Source organism: Poecile atricapillus, chromosome Z (assembly GCF_030490865.1).
Source record: "Poecile atricapillus isolate bPoeAtr1 chromosome Z, bPoeAtr1.hap1, whole genome shotgun sequence".
Lineage (NCBI taxonomy): Eukaryota > Metazoa > Chordata > Aves > Passeriformes > Paridae > Poecile > Poecile atricapillus.
The window spans coordinates 131,531,286-131,554,644 of NC_081289.1; positions in this window are offsets into that span (position 1 = coordinate 131,531,286).

Genomic DNA, 23,359 nt, shown 5'->3' on the forward strand with positions numbered 1-23,359 from the left:
TTGTTAGCAAAAACAGAATATGAAAAATTAATTTGCTTTCAATCTATAAATTATGGTTCATAGTTACCCTTACCTCCCAAACTTTTTGAATCTCATATTTAACTATATGGAAGTTTCTTGGAATAAGCTTAGAATTTTCCACCGAAGCATCTCTAACAGTGCAGGACAGTTTCTAACATTGAGTCTCATACTTGATTTACATATTTTCTCTTGTTAATCCCAAAAAAAAAAAGTTATATGTCCTTTGTCAACTGCAACAGTTTATAAAAATATGCTCCTATGAAAGGCAAAATAAATAAACCATGACTAAACTTCAAACAACTGATGAGGGAGAACTGATTTCTGAGTTACTACAGTACAAATGAAAAGAGTTTCCATCTCTGAAATTCCTCACCAGGACCTTTAGTGATGTCCCTGTATGCTATTTTTTTTAATGCAGAACAGGATCATAGAATGTTAAGGGTTGGACTGGACTGTGAAGGTGTTCTAGTCCCAACCACCCCTGCCATGGGCAGGAGCAGTCCCACTAGAACAGGCTACTCAAGGCTTTACCCAGACTGGCCTTGAAATCTTCCACTACTGGGGCAAAACGCAGCCTCCCTGGGCAATTTGTTCCACCACACTCATAGTAAAGAATTTCTTCCATACACTAACCAAACTGTACTGTCTTTCAGTTTGTACCCAATGTTCCTTGCCCTATCACTGTAGTTCATGTCAGAGAGTCCCTCTCCAGCATACCTGTAGTTTCCCTTCAGATACTGGCAGGTTGCCACGAGGTCTCCACCCAATCTTCTCTTCTCCAGGCTGAACAGACCCAACTTTCTCAGCTTGTCTTTGTAGGGGAGGAGCTGCTCTTACCAGCTTTGTGGCTTCCTCTGGACTGGCTCCATCAATTCCATGTCCTTTTGATGTTGTCCCTATTGCTGGACATAGTGCTCCAGGTGAGGTTTCAACAGAGCAGAGCAAAGGAGCAGAATCCACTCTCTCAACCTGTTGGCCACACTGCCCTGGATGCAGCCCAGGATCCCATTGGCTTTGTGGGCTGTTAGTGCACATTTCTGGGTGATTCAGTGAGTGGAATGAAAAACTGATACTTTTTCTCCACTGCTTACATGATGCCCAGATAAGTTTTATACTTTCCGGCATTAGAAATACTCTAAGCTTCACTTGCACATTTTTTCAAAAATGTGCATCACTCTTGTCCAGTTATGGTCATTTCCTATGTTTTCTTCCTTGATTACATGTTAACAGCAAGATGCATAAATAGCACACTGAGGGAAATTATAGTACTGATGTCTGCAATACATGGTCAACAAAATCACAAACTGAACACTCTCATTTCTGGTTCCACGTAGAACATTGCACAGAGAGCCTGTGATTTCTTACCCTTGTCTCCCCTGAAACTGCACATACACTTAATAGTAAATGTACTAATTAGGCTCAAAAGTATGCATTGAGGATAACTTAGTAACTTTAACAACTATGTCCAAGATACGTTGCAAATGAACGTATATGCCACCTTCCTTCCTTTTCCATGGTTCATTCAAGGAAAGGATATCATGTCATTAGTATTATTATTGTTGTTGCTATTGTTGTCATTAGTATGACTACTACTACTACTACTACTACTACTACTACTACTGCTATCTTCATTGCTATTATTAATTGGTAGCCAATATATGACCTACACTGGTCTGTGACTGAATCTTGCTTCAGTGATGAAATACAACAGAGATATCAGCAATCTTGTCAAAAAAAGATCAGTCTCTTCCTTATGGTCAGCCAATTCAACTTACTGAGTGCTACTGATTTAGCACACAGTTTGTGCTCACTTAAATATAACTTAAGCTATAAAATTCCAGCTTTGGAAGAAGAGATATGGCTCTGTTTATCATGTTAAATGAGTACTGTATCCTTTGCCTGACAGAGACAGATAAGATTTAATCCATTTATTTATTTAACTGATTGCTTCTTAAATGTTATTAAGTGAACGATATACTGTGAGAGAAAAGTCTTGCTGATAGCCATAATTGTTGCATTTCTATGGTAATTGGGAGATGCAGTGGGAAGGTACAGTGTCAGAATAGTTAAAGTGCTTTAACGCAAAGTCCTGCAGCAACATTCAGCCTGTGTTCACACTGAAAGCCACCATCAAGTTGCAGATGAATACCTGGGCCTCAAGACTGAGGAAATCATTTATACAGAAGCTCTGGTTGGCCCTTTGCTCCCCTGAATGGTCTAGCTTCTTAACCATTCTCCACATCAAAGTCATAACAAACTTAAACCTGATTACATGCACAGATGTAGAATGTGAAGGCAATTCTATCAACAGTCAGAAAGTGAGAGCGACAAAATTTAAGTCACCTGCAGAAATCTTTTGTTTCTTCCCCTCTTTTTTTCCCCTAACATTTTCCTTGGAATTTTGTCAGAGGCCTGACACAGTTTTTCCTTGTTGCAGATGAAGTGCAGTACAGCATGTGGTTTCTAACAACACACCCTGTGTATGCCAACTAAGGATGAAAACTAATTTGTGAAGAAAATCAAATGAAAACCATTAGGTAGAACCTTGCAAACACAGCCATTGCTGAAAACTGTCTGTGACACACAGGACTGGATATAAGAGCAGACTAGTCCTCAGCATCCAAGTGATGGGCATTAGGCTTGGTTTTAAGATTTACTTGTATTAGATTTTCCTCAAACTTGTCATCTATTTTGTTATAAAGGATGTCAATAAGATTCAGACAGTCATATGAGCTTGTCCACTGAGCATGCTTAATACTAGACACAAGGTTTTGGCCCTAGAAGTATTTGAGTTTCTTAGTGCTGGACTGTGGAAGTGTACTTTAAGGAAATATTGTAAAATTTCTCCATTCTTCTGCTAATCCCTCTGGCTACAATTCTGTGCTCACTGCTGGAGACAAAACATTTCAGAAGAAAATTTTTTTGTCTGTAAACTGATGAAACATGAATTTGAGAGATGGTCTGCTCAGAAGAAAAAGAAATTGTGGTAGGGTTGCATCTAATAGTGTTGTGGAGAGAAGGACTGCTGTCATTTATCAGTGATGTGACAGTGGGATCAAGGGCACCCTCAGCAAGTTTGCTGATGACAACCTCAGGGAGTTTAGCAAGGCTGAGTGCAAGGTCCTACACCTGGGTTAGGACAATTCCCAGCACAAGAGCAGACAGGGCAGAGTATGTATCTAGCCCAGGAGAAAAATACTTGGGCATGTTTGTGGTCAAAAAGCTTAACATGACAGAACACCTGCTAGAAAAACAGAGTGCCAGCCACATCCTGGGCTTCATCAAGAAGTCTGACCAACAGATCAAGGGATGTGATTCTCCCTATTTACTGCTCTCATGAGACACCATCTGGACTACTCTGTCCAGATCTGGAGTCTACAATACAAGAAATATGTGGTCATGTAGGAACAAATCCAGAGGATGGCCACTAAATAAAGATGAAACACCTCTTCTGTGATGACAGGATGAGAGAGCTGAGGTCGTTCAACCTAGAGAAGAGGAGGCTCCTGGGAGACCTCATTGCTGTTATCCGGTACCTGAAGGGGGCTTGCAAGAAAGCTGGAGAGAAACTTTTTACAAGGGGGAATTGTGAAAAGTTGAATTAAGTTGAAGGAGGATGGGTTTAGATAAGATAATAGAAAGAAATACATAGTCATAAAGAATGAGATCTTCTTAAAAACCACAGTGCTTATGATCATCCTATGAGAGCATTTCCATATCACCGCACACATGTAGCATCATCTGATTTTGAGGTAGAACCTTAAAACTACTGAGGAAAGTGGCAGTTTTGGTAGGTTGATAAGTAAAATGTCCCTATTTTAACCACAGGTAATTTAAGAATAAAATTATCCAACTGAATTAAGGAAAAAATTCAAGTTATATTATTTGGAAGACCCTTATTAACACTAAGAGCTCTGAAGTAAACTTATTTGGATAAATCTACAACTTAATGAGTTTTAGGCATGTAAGAGCTATCAGGAATGGTTTAAATTGCTGATTCTGCCACAAAGACCAACATGGAGCAGATCTCTTCCAAAGTTCCTTACAGCAATATTTTGTATGGTCCAACTAACCATCTACTGCATCTATATAACACACAAGACAAATAGCTGCAGGCATAACTTTCAGTTACTACCAAGTTCAAACTCAAGCCAGTAATACGTAGAGATCCTCTTAAAATTATCCAGAGCCATACAGTTGCCCAATTACTTCACACAAGTGTGTTGCAACAGGAAAGAAACATTAGTATTTAAAATCTTTCTAAGTAAAAGAAATCAGAGTGACTAAAAGCAGCCAAAGAACAAGTTTTCTTGACAGAGCCTGCACTTCTGGGAAATGTCGGCAAGCTTTTTGGTCCCATCATACTAACCTTTGTAAAGAGATGCAATCTGGGTCTGACTCAAGCTTCCATTGCACACTGATTGCAGGAGGCAATACTGACACGAGCAGTTACAACATGAAAAGGTCAGTATCCACCTCCTTTCAGCACTCAATAACTTGTATGAAAAACAAAAGATGATTTCCATAGATAATAACTATATTTCACAGTGGCTCTTGCAAGAATAATGCCACAATGAATAAAATCCTTCATTAACCCACTCCTCAAAATGCATGTCCTCCTAGTATGAGTTGACTTATGGATATTGTTCAAGAAAACTGACTTATTTCAGCTTTAACTAACAGCACTATAAATTAATCTGTAAACAGAATCACAGAATCATAAAATGGTTTGGGTTTGAAGAGATCTTAAAGATCAGATAGTTCCCACCCTCCCTTTAATGAGAAATGAGAATGAACACCTCCTGCTAAACCAGATTGCTCAATGCCCTATTCAACTTGACCTCACCACATCATTTCAGAGATGGGTCATCCACAAACTCTCTGGGTAAACCTTTTCCACTACTTCACCACACTCACAGTAAAGAATTTCTTCCACAATTTTTTCATATTTAATACAAGTTTTTTGATGGGATGGCAGTTTAATAATTTGTAGTGCTTCTTTCATGTTTGTTTTCTTCTGTTAATTTTAAACAAAGTGTGGTAGTTGATCAAATAGCAGACTGACCCTTCATTAAATAGAGCCCTCTTCATTAAATAGATCCACTTACACTTTCTTGTTTTGACACTCTGTATGACCATTGTAATAAATGAAAAAGGGAAAAAGGGAAAAAGGGAAAATACACAATGTTCATGACTATTGTGTTACTGCTTGGACTCTACGAGTGTGGTGAAGATTCGGCATAACTAAAATACAGAGAGAAGAGGGCAAAATTATTCCTCCAGTTAATTGTAGCAGTAACAGTTATGGATATATCATGAAATATATAGTATGCTGCACATTCTAAATTCCATATTGTTAAATTGATTATATGTTTATGCATAAAACATGTAATAATATTTATACCCGACAGTTATAAATAGCACACACATATAATAGTTATAAGTAGCACACACAAGCACAGAGTCTTGCACCATTGATAGTTTCCTGCTAATCTCATTCTGTTTTTTCATTTCTTTAGCTCTGGAGGAGCACCCATGTTATTTCCTGCTGTTGCTTCTGCAACTTAGGTAGGAAGTTTGCTTAATCAGCAATCTTTAAAGATAATGCCTATCTTTAAACTCCACAACTCTTACAACTCCATCTGACAAAGTCCTGGACATTAAAATCACTAAGGCAGGTGTTCTCATTTCTCTGTATAGTTGGCAACTATCAGTTTGCTGTTCGCAGTGAAAGTACAGTTGTTAGCTACATCTACTCCTGTTATCAAAACTCCATTGTTTTAAATGCCAAAAAATAAAAGGTAATACACATTAATGGTCCAGTATGATTACTTATCTCTTTTTTGATATGGTGGAATATGACAGAGAACAATAAATGAATGAATGTCATCATTAAAGCATTATTACACATATTTCTAAGATGTGTCTTAAGGAGATTAGGCTAACCTCTTTACTGAAGAGATAGAATTCAAGCAGTGATTTATTAAAAAATAAAGCAAAGATTATACAGGTTTCCATTGGGAGAACAGCACTTTTTACTCAAAAAGTTAAGGAAAGAATTAGAAGTAAATTAATATTTACCCACTTGGAATTTAGTATCTAAACAAGCCTTCATTGTTTGAATTTAGTGAACAAAGTTAGTGAGAAAAACATAGTAATTGTCTACTGTGCCTTGGAAAAAAATTCTACATGTACTCCAGAGAAGCATAGCATGAGCATTGTAAATGCACTGTAATGATCAACATAAATGCTCAGTGTTGTTGAGAAATGGAGGATCAAATCTATGTCAACAAAGGCACACAAAACTTTCACTGAAAATATTTTACCTCAAGTTACTTCTTATTTTAAGCAAATTTTTACCTCAGAACTATAATACATGAGAATAAAAAGGATTGTAATAACACTGTAAAGCAGCAGTGTTTCTTAATTTAGAAGGTATGCCCTGAGTGCGGCAAGATGATATATGGAGTTTTATGAATAGGAGATCATTGCAAAAACAGCAAGGCCAGGACAGGCATCATATCAGGAAAGCAATATAAAAAATATAAATGTGACTAGATGAGGAACACAACAGGAAGACAGGAGTATTGGGATTGAATGCAGGAGTTAAATTAACATGCAGAATCTCACAGCAAAGTTTCAATTTAAGTTTTGGGCAGTGTCTGAGCCTTAGGGAGAAGTTGAAATTTTCTTCAAAATCAATCCTAGAAGTAAGCAGCTATTGGCTTCTAAATATTAAATTTAATGTGATTTTGTTTGTTTCAAGCCCTCACAGATTGTCCACATTGTAAACATTTTCCTGGTAACATTATTTTATGTAAATATGGAGAACTTTCTTAACTTGAGCCAGATTACATTTTAAACAAGCACCATGTAACAAGGATGGCCCTAATTAAAGAGAGGACTGCTGGCAGTAGTATTGCAATACATAGAAATCTTGTGCCATTTCCTGTCTTTTTTTTATTGAGCATGAAATCCACAACAGATTTCCTGCCACCTAGGTAGAACTGAACAAGATGCACTCTCACTCTTACTCTGCCCTGCAGATGCATAAGCCAGTCACAGCATGGGCTGTGGGTCTCTGCAGCAATCTGTGCTTACCTGGGTAGGTGGCAGAGTCTGCGCCTCCCAGGAGCTTCTACAGGGAACACTGAGACAGTTTAGCATGCAATGTGAACCAGAGCTCTGCCTCTGAACGTGGTTAGAAAACCCAGACACTTTCTGAGGGAAGGAGTACTTCACACAACATCAGGCTTCACTTTTTGGAAGAGTGGCAATTTAACCAATAGTGGAAGTAGTTAATGAGGTGAAAACAGGGAAAACAGATCTGATGCAGTCAGTATTTTGTATGACATGGTCAGGTAAGGCACTCACCCTGCTCTAAATATTGCTTCCTAAAAAGACCAGTAAGAGCAAGAGAATCATAAAAATCAGAAGCAAATAATGAAGTCAAGACAAAAGAGAAGAGTTGAAGTAGAAAATGCAAGGAGATGGCTGCACAGTGGCTGGCAGACCTCTTTTTGTGCAGTCATCTGCACTTTAACTTACTGTCTGCAGTGGTCATGAGAACTCCATCAGTACAATCACTCCCTGGACACGCTTCACATTGCTTCCATTGCCTGATTGAACCACTGCTTCCACACTCCCACAGCTCTCATGCCTTTGATCATGAGTATTTGAACAATAGTTTTTACACATATTTAGTTACAGAATTTTTCAGTAATAATGGTTGTAAGCAAGACAACTATTTTCTTATCTTTCTTAACACATCCAAAAAACATGAAACTAGAAAGGAATATCATTTCATCTTCACAAATGCCTCTATTATGACTGTATTTTCTCAACCAGATTGTAAGAGCCTAATTTGTGCTCGACTGAAGTATATCCACTTGAAAATGATCTTATCTTGACAGGAGTATTTAAAGAGAGACAAAGTCCAGTTTTGTCCCAGTTACATGTTTTATTGAAATTTTGTTTTTCTAGTTTATTGCAAATCTTAGCTTCAGCTTTCCTTTTTTTATTCACTGTAGCTAAAAGGCAGAGCTAGCTAGTGTTTTACTCTCTGTGAAGGACCAAAATCAAGTCACTCCTTATGTTTCTAAATAGTAAAAATTCTTTCAGCTCAGCGTAAGGTATGTGGTTCCTCTCTCTTTTTTTTTTTTTTTTTTTTTCTTGTTACAGCATCTCTAGTGTCTGCAGTATCCTACCACAAAGATACAAATCAAAAATTTCTGGGTTTTTTACCCCTACTTATAGTCAGAGCGTGACATTAGTTCACCTTTTGCCACAGAATGTTTTTCATGGTGTTAGTTTGTACAAATATGTAAGAAATTGATATTTGTGTCCAGGGCAGTGATTGAAGTTCTTAATAGCATTAGGCCTAATATGGAATTCCTGTATGTTCAGTTGGGTTTTTTCTGATTACTACTTTTTGCCAATGTGTTTTACTGCTACTTCATAATTTTGATTTTTCTTTTTTTAACTGCAATAAGACACAATGACTAATGGAAAGTTCATAAAATGTGGTATATCTACACATCACTCTTGTCTGTCAAACTTGTTATCTTATTAAAGAAAATCTAATTTACTTCATAAAGTCTAAATTTCCTTTGAGGTCTATTAGCTATTACAATACTTTAATTCTCTGTTTCACAAATCTTGTTGCAGAAATTATGTAATACTGGCTGGTTTATATACCCTGGAGTTGTCCCACATGTCTTTCAGATGATAATTGAAACTTTGTATGCTATGTGTTAGGGATATGATTCAATTCAATGATTTTGAATACAGTCTTTGTAGATAGCTCCCAAAGAACCCAAATGATTAAGAAAAAAACCCTAGCATCTACAGGCCTAGTTGCTAAATATACATTCATATCCTCATTTCTACTGAATCAGCAAATGAATTAAAAATTATTCATCTAAACATTAAGACAATATTTTGCATCAGGAACACAGCAAATAAGAAAATTCATGCTAGTTTTGTTGCTTATGAATTGTTTACTAATGGGTCACACACAAAATTTGGCAATATCCAATAAAACAACCTAGCAATTAATTACTGAATCTCTCTGGAAATTTACAGTTATTTGCTGTTTGCTTAGAACTTATTACTACTACTACTATTATTTTATCAGTGGGCTGGATAATTTTCTATTCCAGGAATTTTGTCCAAGGTATAATCTACACCTAATGTCTGACAGAAGTTCATCTATCAGTTTAACAAAACTAATTATGGAATTTCTGCTGCTCCTTCAAGCAGCTTGCTTGTGTGTTGATCTGGCCTTTTGATGTGAAAATTTTTCTTAAAATCCAATATAAATGGTCCTTGCTACCAATTAATCTAACTAGTTCACGTTGTCTATTACAGAGATGAAAACACTTGATCACCATCCTCTGCAATAACCTTTTATGCATTTGAAGCCTGCTATCAAAGCCCGTCTTCATTTTTCTCTTTACCAGACTAAACAAATGAAATTCTTTCACACCTGCTTTGGAAGTCATGTTTTCCAAACTGCTTATCATCTGTATTATTTATGACAACTTCTCTCGAACTTCTGTGTCTTTCAGCAAAAGTGTCCCCTCCCCTAAAAGTGCTCATGGTATGAAGTAGCATGAAATAAACACAATTCTAATGAGAGACTTGCTTTCAATAACTTTCTGAAATGGCATTTGCCTATTTTATAAAAGACATTATCTTGCATATGTGTCCCCAACTTCTTTCCTGCATTTTCCAAGCAGTCCTTGCACATATCCTATTCAAGTAGTCAGTGAACAATAGGTAAGATAATTTTCAAACATCAGTGACCTCATTCAGTTTCACTGACAGCCATAAGTCCTTAACTTGCTTGATCATGGATCAGAGGACTGCATGGAAAACATGTAACCAATACTGATAAAAATATCAACCCAGACTCAGAGCCAAAATTTGTATGAACTAAGAATTTCCTCTCTCTACCTTCCAACATTACTCACTACAAGCTTGTAGCAATATCCTATCCTTTTCCTGCTCTAACAATTCAGTTAATACATTTGTTTCTTGAGAGCCAAAAAGTAAGTCAAGCTAAATTGGGTCAATTTTCATATAAACTTCATATAGACAACTGTTTAATTTAGTTAGTTTACTCTAACATGTAACACATGTAACATGTTTATGTTACTTTAACACTTGCCAAGCGTCAGTGTCTAACAGACAGCTAATTGCATCTATAATAATCTAAACTTATCTTACAAATCCCAGATATTGCTTTAAATATCTCTAAATAAGTAGCTAGCCTTTCTGCTGTAACTGGCCATTTTCTGAACATTACTCTTAATATTATATAACTTTAAAACCCAGGAATATTGTTTATCATTATGGCAGATAGTTAATTGAGTTCAGCTAAAGAAACCCTTTAACTCTTTTGTTTCTCTACCCTAGCACAGGAGTGATGGAGTACACCCCTGAAATGCTCTCTGTTCGATTGGATAATAGGGACAATTTCTTCACTGAAAGGATTTTCAAGATTGGAGCAGGATGTGCAGGGAACTGGTTGAGTTACCACCGTGCACAAGGTTGAAAGATGTGTACATGTGGCACTAAGGGACATGGTTTAGTGGTAGATATGGCAGTGTTCAGTTTATGGTTGGACTAGATGACCTAAAAGCTACTTTCCAGGCTAAATGATTATATGAGTCTGGAATATTTTAAGGAAAATCAGTGTCACATTTTAGGATACTTATCTTGAGCTCAACAAAGGAGAAAAATTAAAAGTATTTTTCAGAATTACATGCCACCCAGACGTTTTCTGCTAATTATTTTTCAAATTGCAAATTAGCTTTCATTGGACTTAGTAAAAAAAAAAAAGCCAAATTTCAGAGCTGAAAACAATATTGTTCAAACAATAGTCATCATTAAAAACATACTATTGTTAAATATGATAGCAGCTTACTCTGAACAATGCTAGAACCAATATGCTTTGAAAAGGGATGTGAAGGTTGACAAGAACTTTGAATTTCATACCTTTATTCTCCATGTGATATGTCCAACATCAGACATATAAAGTGATTATAATGCCTACATCAAGCTGCTTTTTAATGCAGAGAATGTTCTGAATCCAAGGAGCAGAGCCTAGAACTCTGTCCCTGACTACATCCCCATCACATTGATATGCAGATCATCAAGGACAACAGTACACTTCAGTTCTTCCCCTTAATTTAGAGAGAACTCATATTTTTTAATCTGGTTGTTAACTGTACTTACAAGACTAGGTACCAAGAAATTGCTTTAATTACCTGTTACTTTTTTAACTGTCACTATGCATTTAGTAGGTAGGTTTTATAAATAATATTTTACTTGGCTTTCTTTTCTTTAAGATCACATACCATGCACTTCTACACCTAAACTCTGCAGTGTTAATTCCACATACGCAGAATTATCTATCAAAAAAAAAAAAATCTTGATTTTCTTCTTTCACTTGCTATGTTTAATGATAAACCATTATTTTTACTCTAAAAAAATACTCAGGAGATTCCATTAGCCTATTGAAAAAATGCAGCAATTCTTCAGTTGCAAGGTCTGTAACCCTTTGCAAAATTTATGGCTAAAAAGAAAGCATCCCTCAGTTTTGGAAGATACATTTTAGAAAACATTGTAAATACACCTGCTGACACTTCTGCTGCATGCAGAAGTCTGGGATGGTCTCTATGCCACTGTTCCAGTGAAACAAAAGGTTAAAATACTCATCATACAGGTCAGAAGGGAATGGAAGTGAGAAAGATCTTTAAAGCACATTGGGTTGTGTTTAGGTGATAAATAGGTAGTTCGAAGATTAGCTTATCTTTAGACCAAAAATCTGCAGAGGCTATGATGTTACGTTCTGAGAGCAAGCTGCTGAGTATAAACAGTGTCTTACTGAAACCTGCTTGATGCTGAAACTAAGATGTTAAGACTGGTGCCCTTGTGTGATTTAAATCTATATCTTTAATTACAAAATTACCTGTTGTGAACTGGGAGCCTCAAAAAAGGCTGTTTTTCAAACAGCATTTCAGCATTGTCTTCGATTTATATGGGGACCGAAATATTGAAGAACCTCAAATGATGAAAGCAGGTTAAAAAATATAGAAGTGCTATTTTATTTGTCTTTTACAGAATGAAACTCTCTTTCTAGATGAAGCTAGGTAGAATGGGGAAAGCCCGTATTAAATGCAGCCTTATGCTCCACTTCTGAAGAACAACTGTCAAGTGCTAGATCCTCCTGTCACCTTGAACCAAAAGCTATCCCTCTTTGAAATGTTAAGTGTAGAAGTCAGGAAATCTGTTTGCAATCTTAAACGTGACCAAACTTTTCAAAGGATGTCTGTAGTGTGTAAGCACAAAGGTAATCTTGTGGGTAAGGCACTGGACTGAAATTCTGACCTCAAATCTCAGCTTCCAGAGTGGCTGTACAGGACCTTGGCAAGACATGTAGAAAAATAGAAATGCAAATGCCTATGAAAAATTTCAAAACTGTCTTTGGCAGATACGATGACTGCATCAAAATCTGTAATTTTATTTACCTGTTTTTCAGAAGCACCGTGTAGTTAGTAGATAGGTTTTAAAAGGAATGTATTACTCAGCCTTCCTTTCTTTAAGGCCACTTTCACAATTTTAATCTGACAACCTTTATTTGGTTACAGCCTAAATTCATAGGCACGTCTTTCTTTTTGGTTGGGATTCCCAACACTCGTTATGTTGTACCTCTTCATGTGATCTTCCATCTAAGCTTCAAGCTGCCTCCTAAGGATGCTTTACTTCTGTAGGAGTAAAGGATTTACTGTAGGAGCTGAGGATTTGGACAGCTAATCTTACCTCAGCAAAAATCAACAAAATATATATGGGAGTTGTGATGTGACACAGAGTGGAAATTTCTCCCATGGGGTGGATGAATCCCTGAAAAGTTCATGCTTGCGAGAGTTCTGAGAACACACATCTGAGTGGTAGATAATGAAAACCACTCTTCCAGTCACTATGTTGTGGAAGACAGCACACATAATTGAGGCAACAAACAACAATAAGGTGTTGTCATTAAAAAATATGACTTCTCTGAGTTTACACATTATTTTAAGCGATCAGTTTTAACATCAAAAAGCAATAACTGATACCTTGCACTCTGCCCTCTACAGAAAGAAAGTAATTGCTCATTTGTTATTTCTTCAGTTAAACTGGACTCAATGGTATGAATTAAGATCTCAGATCAAGATGAGATTGATCTGTCTAAAGGCAGTTAAGCATATTTCATGACTCTCATGCTGAAGCTCTAAAGTACAGCTCCCCCATTCTGACACCAAGGAGGTCTGTATGAAGTTTATAAGTTCTTGTGTTTTACAAGCCCATCTTTAAATGCTCTGTTTGATGCTGTTGTTCAATGCTTAGGATCAGAACATTGTTCCTGGATGTTCATCCCAAATCAAAATACCACGGCATTAAACATTTTCAGACGAATAGAGCATCTAGAGAATGTTCCACATGTTTGGCCAACAGAGAACAGCTTATAACACTATTGCAATTACATCCTCTACAGATGGCACATGCTGTATGGATTACAATGTTGCTTGTTCTGTTGCTTTGGACTCAGTTTGAATTGTCTCTGAAACATTTGAACCATAAATCAATTCTTCTCCCTCTCAAATTAAAATAAAAAAGTATTTCAAAGGGAATTTTGTGCAAAATGGCAAGTCAGGGGTCTAGGGTATCCTTTCAGTTTGTATCAAGGACAGGGGGCCTGCTGAATAAAACAAAGAGGAAGTGGCCTCTTTTATTTAACAATTCTTTTCTCCTGACCTCATGCATGAGAAAGAAAATCTTCATTGGAACAAAGTATAATGGAAGGCAGACCATGCTCAACCATCTCTTGTATAGATCTCCAGGGCTGGCAATTGTTCTCAAGAACAACTTTTCCATCAGTGGAAAACTGAGCCAAACTCCTAGTCCTAAAGCCAAAGTTGTTCATGGCTAGAAGAATTGTAAAACATTATAACAAAATGGTTTTCAAACTGTGTTGAGCCAGATGACAAGGTAATGTCATGTTTACATAACTGTTTAGGTATGTGGCAGCATTAACTATCAGTTGCTCTCACCCACATATACCTTTATCCATGAACTGATCATCAGAATTACTGTATTTAGAGAAACCCTTTAGATAACAATGTCAAGTGATTTTTGAAAAACATCTATCTTTCAATCTTGATCTTGTGTTGCAATTACTCCCAGACCTTATTGTGGTTTCCTGCACAGAATTATATCCTTAAGCATACCAGTCCAGCGTTTAATACAGACACAGGACAATAAAAAGTCAGCAGCAGGAGACAATATGTTTTATATGTGCAGTTAACTTTACACAGTGCTGGAAAATATTGGCAAGTGGCACTTAATTATGTTACCCCTGGATTCTTAAAATGCATCACAAAGAACACAAAGGCACAAAGCACTTATTTACTGTAGCTGTATTTAGGAACATTTTTACACACATACAGTCTTTACATATTAGAATACAATTTCAATATGCTCTAATTTTGCTAATACAATTATACTTCCTCACTTGTGTTCTTTGTTTACTCTTAAATAATTTCCAGTTAATAATTCTATAAAAAGTGGTTTCATTTGAGACATCTGAGAAATTATTCCAGACATTAATTCCAATATTTTTACCGTGTTGTCTCTGTGTCTGGAAGGTAGAGGAGAGCAGAGGATTTTCTGCTCCATTGCACAATGCCTAGATCTGGAAATAGTATGAGTGATAGAAAGAACCCTACAAAGCAAAAAGGAGTCTACAGATATATCACTAGGAAGACATTTTAGTCTGTGGTCTATTAAGGCTACATCCTAACATTAAATTGCTGGAAATGCTGAGTTGAGATATTCACAATAAAAAAAATTAAAAATTTAAATTAAAAAAAAATTATCTGATGGTCAAACCTTCATATTTTCCACTGAGTGATACACTCAGGTTCCAATTATTTATTCCCATCTAGGTAATACTGACCAAACTTGTATGCAGAAACCATATGTCATTTATTTTGTGCCTTGACAAAATGTTCTAACAAGATATTAAGCTGACTTAGCACAGTCATATCCCTAACTTAATGTAACAACAGCAAAACTTACCACAAAATTTGACACAAAATTGTCTGATTTAGTAGCTTGTGCAAGATTAATTTTATATATTAACATGAAGAAAAATACTCAGGACAGCAAACACAACCTGAAAAATGTACTACGCACACTGTGCAATCCCTACTGTCCTAAAAAGACTAGCTCAGGATCTGATTCAAGGTAGTCTGAAGAAATTCTGAAAATATTTTATCAGAAATTTTCAGTTTAAGATGAAAATGGTAGAAAAGGGATAGCTGTGAAATACTTTATTTAAATTTATTAAAATGCCTACCCCCTAAAAAAATTATTCACAAGTATTTACTTACTTTTTCATAGATACTGGACATACATTACTTATTTTTTTTTATTGCATTTTATTAGAAAAATAAATCTGTAATATGTTAATTCCATGTGAATTCCACAGAACTTGACAATACTGTACTTTCAATACTACGAATGTATCTTTAGAAATACTGTCTTTACTTTCACTTAGTGCAATATACAGCATGACTTTGCTCCATCAAAAAAAACTTTTTTTGTTGCTACTCTGGCAAAAGTGCTAAGAGTTATTATTGGATTCAATAGTGTTAACTTTTGAGTCACAAATTTTTTATTACCAGCCTATTATTTTGACTTTTTTGACAATATTCTAGTTTTGCCAGCTTGATTTTAAAATACTGACAATTGTCTTATTGCAAAATCTTCAGAAAAACAGCCATTCCTGCCATTCTTTTTTAAATTTTATTATTACTACCAGGACTGCACATAGCCACAAAATTGCTGCTGGCAATTTGTAAGCACATGTGGAGATGTGGAGTGTGCATGACACAAGGCCATGTTTGAGCATCTACAGTTCTCTTAAATCCTCCTGTTGAATCCATTCTGACTAGCTCAATAAAAAAATCTGGGATTATTGTTGTCTTTGGGTTTTTAAAAAAACATTTACATTTGGTCTTAGTTCTAAAGGAAACCACAGAGAAACCTTTGACTAGATCCCTCTCTGACTTCTGCAGCATCTCTGCTGCTTTATATATGTTCAGGAGCTGTTTCAGCACGTCTGTGTTAACTCCGAGGTAGAACCTGCATCTGTTCTGAGCTCTTCTGCAAAATGAAAGCTGCAAAATGAGATAAACAAAAAAGACTTTGCAATGTGAAAAACTGGTACATGTCTTCCCTCTAAGCCTTACTCAAGGAAAAATGGCTGTTGTCTCTGAAAATCTGAAGGTGTTTTCAAAGCTCAAAATGTAATTCACAGAAAATTAAGACAGCACACATTTAAAGTCACATAAACCAAACAACTTTTATAACATTTAGATTTGTCATCCAGAAAAAGTACTGAGAAATCCTGACAAGCTTGCACTAAAAAATTGGAAGAAAGGAATTCTGCCCTGTATCAGCCTGCCTGAAACCTCTCAGTGTGTACCTGCATCCAGAGACCCACATAGCTCAAAGAAAATACACCTTTTCATACTTTCAGTCTCCCACAGATAAAAAGAAAAAAAAAAAAAAAGAAAGTTGTGATGCCATTTCAGCACTCATAAAGAGTACACACAGATACAGGTATTTTACAAAGAACTTGCAGTAAGGGTAGCAGCCCAGAAGATGAATCCTTGTTTTCCATTTATTAATTTACTGGATCATCACAATGAATTATTTTGTTTACACTCTCTTAAAAATTAATTATAATTTGAGAATACAAACATACATTTCTTCAGTCAGTTAGAAGTATTGCTGCAATGCAACAATTTAGTGTAATTTAACACTGGAAAAGCAGGATGCAAATGTTGATCCTTACCTTATAAATTGATATGAGACTGACTAGGATTTGCTCATGACATCTGGAAGAATGTTATCATTGTAGGAATGATACTGTAATCCTGTGAGTTTATTTTACTTTAATTACAATGGACAGTCTGTCAAACCATAAAGATGTAAATAATTACACTTGACTTTGGTCCTTTAACATCATTCTATCTCATTAAGCAGATACACTTGCAGTTTCCACTGCCTTCTCAGGGATAATATATCTTTGTTTTCCATATTTTTTATATTTTTTTTACTTAAACAAAAGGTGTTCTAGGTAGGAAACTCTTTCCTGAAGTAAATTTTTTAACCTGCTGGTTTAGATGTTATAGGTAGTGTTATAAATATATGTTTATCTGATTTATATCCAGCCATATAAATGGCAACAGGGTATTCTTTATTAAGTGTATAAAGTGACATTTTAGGAAGGTGTATGTCAATCTCCAAAGATACTAACTTGCTACAATTGATCATCTGGGGTAGTCACTCTAAGATAATAGGTGAGAAAAATTTCACTTGTATTTTTCAATGGAATGAAATACATACTTCCAGATACACCAACAGGCATTCTTTGGACACATGACACTTTGTAGCCATGAACAAACATCAAAAACAACAACAGCAGCAACAACAACAAAAAACAATCAAAAAACCTCAAAAAAACAAAAGACACCAAAATCAAATGATGTGTAATACACACATCCAAAAAAAACATGGGTTTTTTTGACTGACCATAAACAGAATGGATAAGAGAGATTACAAAATACCTTTGATATGATTACACTATGCCTATCCCAGTGAAAGTCATTTCTAAACATATCTATTCTGAAAGCTAAAATCTTGCTCCAACTGCTTCTTACATAGTGTATCAAGAACCGGAGACCTTGAGAGGACTTGTATCCTGCCCATGAAAAGGCACACAGCATTTGAACTAACCACATATTTTCAGCGAGTTAAATCAACCAAAACATTTGAAACCCCTAATAAGATTTTTCAGTTAAGCAATTTTAAATCTCTATCATCTAGTGACATGCAACATCAAGCCCATAACAGGAGTGAGCATTATCAGGTAGTTAAACTGACATAAGCAAAAGCTAAAGCAGGTCTCTTCAATATTCCATATTAGTTGCTGCTTTTTAAAATTTCCTTTTTATAATAGCTGTTGCATCTTAAACTACTTAAGCCAGTATGAAACCTATATATATTTGTATACTATATATTATGTATATTTTCAATTATTCTTTTCCTGATATTTTTTGTTCAAAGTGAAAAGATACAATACATGAAACTCTAAAGAGTACAATGAAATATGTCAACTTGCAATCTACATGTGAGACAAATTAATAATGATGTACAGGAATGTTCTAATGTGCTGATTTGATCTAGAATAATTTTCTTCAAAGTAGCCAGCACAGGCTGTATTTTGTATTTGTGCTGAGAACAGTGTTGACTATACAGGAATGCTTTAGTCACAAGGTCTCTTCTGCTTCTCACCCCACCAGACCAGTGAGGAGGCTGGGGGTACACAAGTAGCTGGGAGGAGACACATCCAGGGCAGGTGACCCCAGGTGACCACAGGGATCCTCCATCTCATAGGGCATCATGCTCAACATGTAAAGCTGGTGGAAGGACAAAGGAGGGGACATTAGCAGAGATGGCATTTGTCTTCTCGAGTCACTGTTGTTTGTGAGGGATGCTGCTTTGCAGGGGATGGCTGAACACCTGCCTGCCTGTGGGAAGTGGTGAATGAATTCTTTGTTTTGTTTCACTTGTGCATGCAGCATTTGCTTTCCCTATTAAACTGTGTCCCAACCCATAATTTTTCTCACTTTTACTCTTCCAGTGATTTCCCCCATTCCCCTGTGGGGGAGAGTAAGTGGCTGTGTGGGGCTTAGTTGCCAGCTGGAGTTTAATCATGAAGGCTATTAACCCACTTCTGAAGGCACTGAAGTCTCTCAGACGATGGTCTCCAGACTAACATCTCATCCAAGAATTATACCAGCAATCTGCTAATGTGGACCCCTGTTGTGGCATTATATTATATGTCTCAGTGCAACTTCCACATGTTCCTGTTTTAAAATTGTCTGACATTTCTCAATGTTGTAGTATGTTGCAGCTAAACATGTGCAGGAGCAGTTTTTCCAAAATTATGCACTTAGTTATTTTAAAATGTTTATTTCTCTGAGTAGCCAAAAGTACCAGTCCACAACCACTACAGAGTGGATTGGAAGGGCTTCCAAAATTACATTTAAAAAAACAATGCAATGCTTGAGTTAAGAGAAGTGTGGAAGAACATCTGAAAGCAGTAAGTTCCTTTTTATTTCTTTTTAGTTTTATTTCTATTTATTCATTTGCACTACTGTAATTTGAAAAAGAACCAAACAGGTTTTTCAAATATTATGAAAACAAATGTGCTGCTGGATTCAATACCTAAGTGTCAGGCTGGGAAAATATTTTTACAACCACATTATAATTCCCTGAAAGATATCAAATGTCTTATTACTGAGTGGGCAATAACTCAGGTTTTAAAGCAGTTCTATTCTACTTCGCATTGTTGCATTCATGCCTAGAGCTTCAGCACTTTGAGTGTGCAAGAGGGCAAATATATTAAAATGTCATCATTGTTTGTGGAACTCTTGTGATCTGAATGGAAAAGAGTCGTTCACTTTTGGGCAATTTTCTTTAATACTCGTCTCGTATTTTAGGACAGTTTTGTTCAGCACTTTGATAATGGAATGTTCAGTTTGTTTGTTTGTTTGTTTGTCATACTTTTGTTTTGTCATGTTCTGTTTGTCTTATTCTTCTTTTCATCCCTTTTCCATTTTTCATTTAGGCCACTCCTATTGGAAGGTTCTCTTTCCATTAGCGATCAAGCATAACTAACTGACTGACAATAATAACCTCTACAAATCCTCTCACTTCTATCCTTATTCTCCTTCTACCTTACTGCTGCTTCATTTCAGGAAGTTTAATTACAGCCAATTGATATTCCTACTATTCAATATTTGTTTGCTTACATGCAAAACACCCCCTTCCCAAAAAACAAAAACCAAAAAAACAAAAAACAAACCCAAAACAGACAAGAAAACAAATAAAAAACCACACACGCACACACAAAAAAATCCAACACAAACACTTCCTTCCTTTTTAACTTGCTCTCAGTCCTTACTGCAACCAAATTAAATATGGACTGCTTGCCTCCTCATCTGCTCCTCTCTCCAGAGTCTCTTGCACTTAGACTGTCAAATGCAAGGACCTCACAGCCACTCCAGTGAAACTCCAGTCTTAAGAGTTGAGAAGAACTTTCCTGAACTGTTGTGGATCATGACTACTCCAGACCATTGCAGCAATTGTTCTCCACAAAAAAAGGAAGCATGCATCCAGAGACAACCAATCACCAGCCTATTCTTTGCTTAAAAAATGAAGTATCTTTTTTCCTCCTACTACCTAGACATGGTCTGCATATCATCTCCCAGCAGATGTGAGAGCTGATCCACAAGAGATGTACAAGAATGAAGACTGGAATCCTTATATTTCTGGCTATTCCTCAGTTTGTAAAACCTAAAAAGAGCACTACTCAGTTCAATGAACGTTGGATGTTCTGCAGGATTTGACCTGTGCACACAGGAATGGAAAAAAAAATATCAAACATAGTTGATTTTTGTGCAAGAAACAAGCATTGTAACATTAAATTTCTGAGGAAATTATATAAAGTTGCACTTAATTTGCCTAAAAATAGAAGCAAAAAATTATAGGAATGGAAAAGTTTCTTACTTCTAGAATAAATAACTCTTGGTCACAGCTCATTTTTTAAAATAGGACACGATAATACTTCAATTCCATTCTGATCTATTAGAATTATAAAATCTGTGTGTGGAAAAATTAGGTCAATACTAAAAGGCAGACATGATTCTGACACTGAACATTGTTCAAACCAGACAAAATGTAACCCAAAATCAGATTACAATATGCACTGCAGAGCATCCTAATTAATTTCCTGAAACTGTGCAGCTTAAAAGAGAAAAATATTCAGAAAATGGTAAGACATGAGAAGTGTTTACATCTGTGTATGAAATTATATTTGGATGAAGTATTTATAATTTAAGATACAAACCCTGTGGTACAACTCTCAAATTTGTAATAGAAGCCTTCAGGTAAAATTCAGGTAAAAATCTGAAATTCCTGGTGGAGACTTCTAGTCTACACTGAACTCAGTTTTTCGCTTTATCATTCCTGAATGATGCCTTTTGGACACAATTTTTGAGGTATTCAGTACTGGAGATCCCAGAATAATCTCAAAAGAAAAAAATCTGCTCTAGAATTTATCCATCTTTATAGACTGAAGGATTTATTTTTCGTGTTCGCCTCAAATTTCCCATAGTGTTTCACAAATACATCCAGTTAAGAAAAGAGTTTATTTTTTTAAATTTCAATATTAAATTCCTTCACATTTGTAGTGAATAAATTCTTTTATTTCTGCATTCTCTTCTAAGTAAGACTAATTAACAATGACTACTCAATCCTTTCTTATAGAGCATTCTCAACTTTGGGTCAACACATACACTGTGATCCATTACCTAAAGATAATCAGCCACACCACTGAATAATGGGGAACAACTCAATAATATTGAATACTATTTCAATTTATACTGAGTTCAGCAGCCCTTACCAAAGCCTCCATCTAGTGCTATCACAGTTTACAATATTCTTGAGGTACTCTGAACAGGATCATTAAAATGATTAAAGCATAATATTTTTAATAAAAATATAAGATCAGTATAACTTTTAGTTTTCAAAACATAGTAAATTGTGAAAACATATTTAACAGAATGTTTTCTGTATCTAGATATAGACTGTAACTCATCACATTAAAACTTTTGCATATTTTCATCTTGACTTATTTCCTCATCTTGTAAAATTTCTTTGCCAAATTCAGTTACCATGTATCTCCAGAGACTATACACTAAATTGGGACGAGAAAAACTTTACAGTCTGGTACACTGTTGATCCACCAAAAACTGCACAGCAGATGACCTAAAAAACGTCTGCCTGAGACATTTCTGAGCTACAGAAGCAAAGCATGGTATTATTGCTTTTGCAATGGCAAGGCAGATTTTTGCTTAAATTAAATTGCTGGATGACTCACTGCTGGTTTTACATCACATGGAATAATTTAATCCCTCAGGTTTGGCTAAATTGGAAGCTGAATATCATGAAGTGACTTCAGTGGGTCTTTACTAGCATAGAAATTTTACATTAAAGGAATAAATTCATTTCAGTTTCTTAAGAATCAACACACAATATTTAATGATTTAGCTAATAAAAAACTACTAATTTTATAGTATGTGAAAGTATAAGCTTATGATTTCTAGGACTCTTCTTCTTGTAGTGAAAACATCATTAGCTTTAACGTCTAGTTAAATAATTTTTTCTATCACTCTATGTTCTATGTCCCACTGTAGAAGGAATAATAAAAAACAGACCAAGAATGAAAAAAAAATATTTGCAGAAGATTTAAATGCCAAAACAATGGAGCCTGGATGGCAGTGGAAAAGATTAGGTTGCTAACCATTATTGTATCTGAAGACAGGCAGTGTTCAGTACTCCTGGCAAGTCTGAATGTTTCAAATAGCATAACCAAGACCAGATAGTCCAGCACTTTTTGCTTTGTGAAAGGATGGAAGGACTCTTTATTTAAATGTGAGTCCACCCAAACATTGTGGTTGTCATGTTTGTTTTCTTTCTAGGGGAATGAGAGAGGGAGACAATCCTGCTATGAAAGTGAATTCAAAATTATGCAGAAAAATGACACACAGAAACAAGAAAATATGTATAAAAAGACACAGAGCAAAGAAAGAACAAATAAAATTCAGATGGAAAACCAATAGGTGGAAGAAAACCAGCTAGTAACAACAATCTGCTTATGCTACCCCTGGAATGTAACTCACACCTTAAAACAAGCCCAAGATTATTTTTGCTTTAGCTAAAAATATCACACAGTTTTAACAATAACTTTTTCATGCACCTTCTAACATGCCTAAGTTTTCAGTGTTTACTGCCTCAACAGATTTAAGATACAAACAATACAAGTACAGCTCTCCCTTTCATTTCCCAGAGCTTTATATATTTGAACAGCAGGTCTATACAACTGAAGTAATTTTGAAGTTTGATTTGAAAACCTTTTCTTTGTTTTGGCATGTGATCAAGAAGCTGAATTTATGTGCTGGTGTAAGGTTGTGCCTGAGCCACCTGCTTCCCACTGTCATAATCCAAACTGACAAATAGCGGAAAATGGTCTGTTCACAACTAGCAGTGCTGAGTGTAAGCATCTTTTAGACATGCCTAACACTGAGATGTTCTGACTCGTAGCCCAGTGCCATAATCATGATTGTAACTTACTCTCAGAGAGTAGGCATATATATAT